This window comes from Desmodus rotundus, chromosome 13, assembly GCF_022682495.2.
Source record: "Desmodus rotundus isolate HL8 chromosome 13, HLdesRot8A.1, whole genome shotgun sequence".
NCBI lineage: Eukaryota > Metazoa > Chordata > Mammalia > Chiroptera > Phyllostomidae > Desmodus > Desmodus rotundus.
In genome coordinates, this window is record NC_071399.1 from 50,611,766 (window position 1) to 50,618,187 (window position 6,422).

General features: G+C 37.4%; 1 long non-coding RNA gene across 2 annotated transcripts in view; it reads left to right on the plus strand.

Annotated features, from left to right (window-relative positions):
* Nucleotides 1-6,422, plus strand: part of LOC123480579 (uncharacterized) — a 147,083-nt gene extending 140,661 nt beyond the window's left edge. The window contains exons 3-4 of one of the 2 annotated variants that reach the window (XR_011650726.1): nt 3,320-3,442; nt 6,333-6,422. This is a non-coding gene — a long non-coding RNA (uncharacterized lncRNA). Of the gene's footprint in view, nt 1-3,319; nt 4,685-6,332 lie in introns of those variants that run through there. The other variant, XR_011650725.1, reaches the window with a different exon arrangement.

Genomic DNA, 6,422 nt, shown 5'->3' on the forward strand with positions numbered 1-6,422 from the left:
GCTGAGTAGAACAGAATGTGAACAGAATGTAGCTTTGATATGTGGGATCACAGAAGGGCCGAGGGTTAGCTACTGCCTGGAATGTTGAGATGAGCATGTACAGACTTTTCTGAAGACTGGCTCATGCACCCATTTGCTCAGTTTATTAGTGTTGGTAAGCTGTTCTAGAGAATTTTAGAATCTTGAGAAGCAGGTGTATGAGATTATGAGCAGATGAAGACCCCACACTTTCTGCTCAGAGCAATCTCTCTCTACTTAGCAACTGCATTACAGAGCATTCTTAGCATGCCTGATCACCCTCTTCTTGAATTAAAAATGATACTAATGAAGATTCCCTTATCTCAAAGCTTTCTTATAACTACAGTATTCTGCTTCTTCCTCCCTTCCCAGGCACACTTCATGAAGGAATAGAATCAAAATGTCAACTTTCTTAAATCTATTCCCAATCCTCAGCCCATTGAAATCAGGCTCTGCCTTTCAATCACAACATTGAAACTGCTGTGGCAAAGGTCAACACATGGTTTCTCAGTTGCCAAATCCAATAGTCCTTCACATGCTCATCTGCTTCGAGCCAACACAGCTCTTAACCATTCCTTGTTGAATTTTCTCTAAAACTGCTCAAACGGATCATTTTCCCCTGCTTCTCCTTTCATTCTTTCTTTCATTCCTACTTTGTCCCTTTCACTGGCACCCCCTACTAGGTCTGGCCGTTCCCACTGACCTTGTAAAAACAATACCTCATCTTTCAAGACTTGGCTCCAAGTTCAATACCACTGTGTAGTCTTTGTTCACCCATTCAGGTTACCTGTCTGCCTCTTCAGAGTTGTATTTATATGGATGTTAATAAAACTTGAGCATCAGGACACTTCATTTGCCAAGGCCCCTTTAAGGCCCCTGAATGTCATGTGTTTACGAGAACATAGATCTTTGTAGGATATGAAGATGTTATCTATTTTAATTGTAATAAGTGATCTGTCTCTTACCACTCTGCCCCCACCTGGCTTGGCACATGTCTCCTTATATTGGGCAGCCTGGAGTGGCCAAGGGCGTTTGGGGAATCCAGTTCAGGAAGAGTTGAGTTAGACATTAATTTGAATTTCATTGGATACATTTATGCATTTCATAAACATTTCCATGTACTGTTAAGTGACACTAGCCGTCCCAGTGTGGGAATGGTTTCCAGGAATGCACCTGCTGCCCACAGGGCTGACTCACCCCGCACCGTGACACTCACCAGCTGGGAGGCCAGAGGCTGCATCATAATGAAAACAACCTGTCCTCTGAACACTGGGACTGTAAGGGCAGTTAAGTGAAATAGGTGCTGAAATGTAACAAACTTCATTCTAATATTTAAATATTAGAATATTTAAATATTAGTGAATGATTCAACCTTTAATAACACTTAGTCAAAATGATCAATAATAAAAATGAAGTTTAATGAAATATGCTTACAGAAAGACTGAACTACACTTCTGTTTATGAAAAATGATAATAAAGAATCATTGTTATATGAAGAGATGTTTGAAAAGTATACAGTCAAAATATATAAGGAAAATGTTACAGAAATTGGTTATGCATCTAGATAATAAAATACTTTGTTGGGTATTTTTCTCCTGACTTTTCTGATACTTATGGAATTCATCAGATTTTTAAAATTTAGAATTTTTGTAATTTCTTTTCTCACCGTAAATAAACTCACTATAAATAAAAATTTTCTCACTATAAATAAAATTTCTCCCTACTTAAATTTATATTTGTAATTTAGTATTTTTCCCTTCAGGAGAGCCCTGCAAATCACATAAACTTCAGGCTCCGCAAGCCTGAATGCTCCCGGCCTCCCCTACAGACCTGAATAGCAGCCTCGAGTCTTCATCTTGCAGCTCCATTGCTTAATTCAGGTCCAAATGCCTACTTCAGGCTCAACAAATGTTGTTGAGAAATATTTCATTCCCAAATCTTATGATGTTTACTTTATCTGAATACAACAAGAGGGTGTGAACTAAGGGCATCCTAAGAAACCAGTTCCAGTTCAGAGGGGGTGCTTTCAGCTGTTGTGCTTTCCTGCTCTATAGTGCTTCTTAATATTGTGTCCCACTGAATCAGTACTGTGTCCCCACTCCTAACAAGCAAGAGATGGAATGAAGGAAAGAAATGTAGGAATCCTTCTAATTATTGTAGGTGACTCAGAGTATGGAATGCACAAAATGAAGAAATTAAAGAAAGATAATGGCAAATATCTACCTAGGACCCGTTAAAACACTGAACTCCTATATTCCCTGTTTTGCAGAAACTACCCAGCTTCTAGGAGCAGAGTCAGGGCCTAAAACTCATCTTCAAACATCAAGTCCTTTACTTTGTTAATTTTCTTTGTCTTGGAGGCCTCACTATTTCAGGTACCAACTCTCCCTGGAGGCCTAAATTACATGTATTCAGCCAGTTGCTGGGTCTTCAGAGCACACACTCAGGTCTGGCTCTTTCCACTTTCAATCTATCTCTTTCCCCTGCTCTAGAGATGTTCTCTTCTATGGGCCTCCAAAGTACTCTCCTTAGTTTGAGTCTCATGTTAATCTCTTTTTTTTATCATTGGTACCTAATTTGCTCCTCTTCTGGGTTTCATGATCAGAACCCTATGACCTCACCCCACTCTTGACTTCAATCCTAGCTCAAGTTTTTACTTCCTTTGCTGACTAGTTTTTCCCTTACAGATTTTTATAACCATGGAGATGCAGTCCTTTTATTTAATCTCCTGTAGGTATTCATCTGTCATCTTCATCTTCAGACCCTTTACCTCAGCATCCGTTCTATCTATAGACATACAAGCAAATTTCCTGAAAATAACTCATATTTCTCTGACATATAACTCTTGTTGTTTAATCCAGTTTAAACCCATCCCCCAATACCATCAGTCACTTATAAATAAATATAAACCTGGATTCCCCAGTCCCATGTCTACAGACCACTCATGAATGCTATACCTCCTTACTGAGAGAGAGATAGAGATAGATAGAGAGAGAGAGAAAGATTGAGAGGGGGGAGAGAGAGAGGGGTGGGAGGGAGAATGAGTATAAGAAATCAATAAAAGTAAATGTAAAATAATCAGGATAAACAAAAGAGAGAAAAACATGGAAATATTAGCTTTGAAGAAGACAGAACTCTCATATTCATTGTTCTAGATAAAATAAAAAAGAATATTTGGAAAATGAAATTGAGAGTGATCTATCTTCTGGAGCAAATTGAAAAATAAGTCTAAAGCCTTGAATTATAGGGTAGACATTCAAAATGAAACAAAATTTTGAAAAATGTATAATTTATGTTGCAGTGGCAAGAGAAGCATCTCCCTCTGTTTGAGAAGAATGACAAACTAAACTGAAGATGGAAACTTCTGGGACTTAAGGGTCAATATTGAACACAGAAGAAGAAAACACAATCAACAAGAGAACAGGTGTTAAAGGCAAATTACATTCCAAGCTTGAGAAAAAATAAAGAACCGCATACCTCCTCTTCACGTGCTGCATTTTGAAATGTGACATTTAAAAGAATAATAGAAATAAAATATAAATGCATTGGCACAAGAAATGTATAAGGTTAAAAGGGTACATAATAAATCTATTTACATGAGAATTCTTTGGAGGTAGATTAAAAGTATATTCAAGTTTGAAGATACAGGGACAATGTTTCAAAGGCAGTATGAATATTTTCTTCTTGTTTTGAATAAATTTGGTTTGACTTAAATAATCAGTTATGCATAATTATAGGTTTTTCAAAATTATTAATTAAAAACTAGCAATAGTCTTGACCTGGATTTATTTTTAGTTTCCTTGACAAGTTAGCTGTAAGTGTTTCTTGAAAGGGAAGTATGACAAAGTTGTGTTCCACCTTTTCAGAGGGTCTGACGTTCCTTCACCATCACGTAGGAAGCAATCAGGTTCTTTTCTACTAATGATGGCATAAATTTGTGCTCAAAGAAGAGAGCATCCCAGGGAGTGTTAAATCATGAGAAAAGGATAGGCAGGGAATTAAAATCTGCATTATGTGATCTTGGCCAAATTTGAGGAATGGCATTTTGCACATATTGAGAATGTTTCTCTGTATTTCCATCAGAAAACTTTTTTACTTGATGTCCAAAACAACATATATATCTTTGACAAACAAAAACTTCCACTTTGGATAACAAGTCTCTAGGATTTTACTCTCCCAGGTCATGTAAAATGTGGAGTAAACAAAGGCCAGTGACAATAACCCCACTGCCCTTTGTCCACATTCCAGCCCCCCAGTAGCACCACAGTATTTCCAAGGACTAGATGCCATGTGCTAACCAAACAGAGTGATGAGAACTGCTTTCTGCCAATTTGTAAGGAAGTCCCCAGAAGTAATCTGAATAGTAGAAACAGCAAGAAGAGTGCAAAAAAAAAAAGTACATTTCTTTCTGTTATATCTTAGATCATACTGGTCCCCCAGAAAGGTCCCCATATTCAACTTTTCTGATTGTTACAAAGAAATTTGCCCTAATTCTCTTGCATCCCCATGTCCCATTCTGATGAGTGAGTGGTACTCCCAACTTTGGCATAATTCCCTGGCCATAGATTGTATGATCTCTGAAGTCTTTTCCTGAGAGAAGATCCAATCTTACAGAAAGAGTCGTGCTTCCTGGGGACATACAGAATAGCCCCACTGTCTTCTCAGGAAGCCGTATGTGTGCACTTTGTGCTTAACCAGCCACAGTAACTCAAGCAAAGGCACACCATAAAGAGTTCATATATGAATTGTTTTGGACAAAGTTATGGCAAGAAGTGAAGTGTTCCAAGTTTGGGGCTGTTTCTCTCATGAGAAGAGTAAGCATCATTTTCCTGACAAGTCTTTTAGCAAGCTCAGCTCTCACATTCTTAGCTGTAGTGAAGGGTTTTAAAGCCATAAACCGAATTGCACCTGAGTGTTGTTATCAGGGCACCTTGACCTATGGGAGTTAGTCAGCATAGGTCTCAGGGGGAATTTATGCATCTTGGGAACCATTTCTTTAAAGAATTGAAACTAGATTTCTTGAATCGAAGGGAGATGTCTCATTCTAAGAAACTGAACTACTTCTGATAGTCTTACAAAATTGAGAGTATTACAATTCAGTGTATCCATGAAACTCATTTATATGTGCAGGGTCAAGTTTGAGATTACTGTGGCATTTGTTAACATGGCCATCAAACTCTTTCACACCCCTCCTATGAAAAGACAGGTATATGTCTCCTCTCCATAAATTTGGACTCAATGACTGTCTGATTAGTAGAATTCAGAGGAAGAGATATGTGCTTGTTTTCATACTCAGGCCTTAAAGACATTGGGTTTTCACTTCCTCTCTCTTGGGATGCTCACTCTTGAGACACAGCCACAATGCTTAAAGAGGCCCAAGCAGCCCATGAAGACACTCACATGAGAGGAACTGAAGACCCTGGTGCATAATTTGGGCTAACCTCCCAGATAATAAATAGCACCAACTTTCCAGCCATGTGAATGAGCTCTCAGTCAAGCTGCCCCAGCTCACCCTCATTTTAGCAGATGAGTTGTCCCTGTTGTGCCTTGCAAAAATTTTAGATGTATGATCAAAATAAATTACTGTTGTTTTAAATGACTGAATTTTAGAGTAAATTATTGTGTAGCAACATACAACTAATAAAGTCAACTTGCCACAAGATATAGTTAAGCAATTTGATCTGAGGGTTAAAAGTGATTTTTCCTTAATTTAGCTTTGAGTTTGAAATCTAAGAAAGCAAATTCAGCTTAAGAGAGAATGTACTTTGTAGCAAACATAAGTTTGATTTAGTGTTTTGCTATAAGCTCTGTTAAATCAATACCCTGCGGGTTTAAAAATAAAAACAATAATATTGATAACAAAAACATAACACTATTGGCAAAAATGATAATATTATTCCTAACATGCAGGTCTTATTCTTGTTTCCTTTGACAACTTTTGCCTTCAATTGCACATCTCTCAGTGAAGGACTATTTTAATGCTTTAATTTTTCTGGAACATTAGATTACATGGAAAGAACTGTGATTACATGACCATTAAGATGTTCCATCAGCATGGGATAAATACAGCAACACAAAACCTTATGAAATTTAAAGTAAGACACAGCCTCCTGTGTTACAACACATTTCAGGCACTTACAATAAAGATATATTCATTTATTTATCCTTTTGCTTGACAAATATGTTATGAGCTCTAGTCATTTACTAAGCATCTACTAGTAGCAAAATATAAAGATGAATAAGGAGGTATAATGAATAACAATGAATAACAATAATTATCTTCTGAAAAGGAAAATTTTTCTTTTTCACCTCAGTTGGCTTCAAATACCTTCCACTCTCATCTGCAAAGTCTTTCTACCTGGACACCTGAAGAACCTGGGGTTCATGGATCTCCAATGATTTTC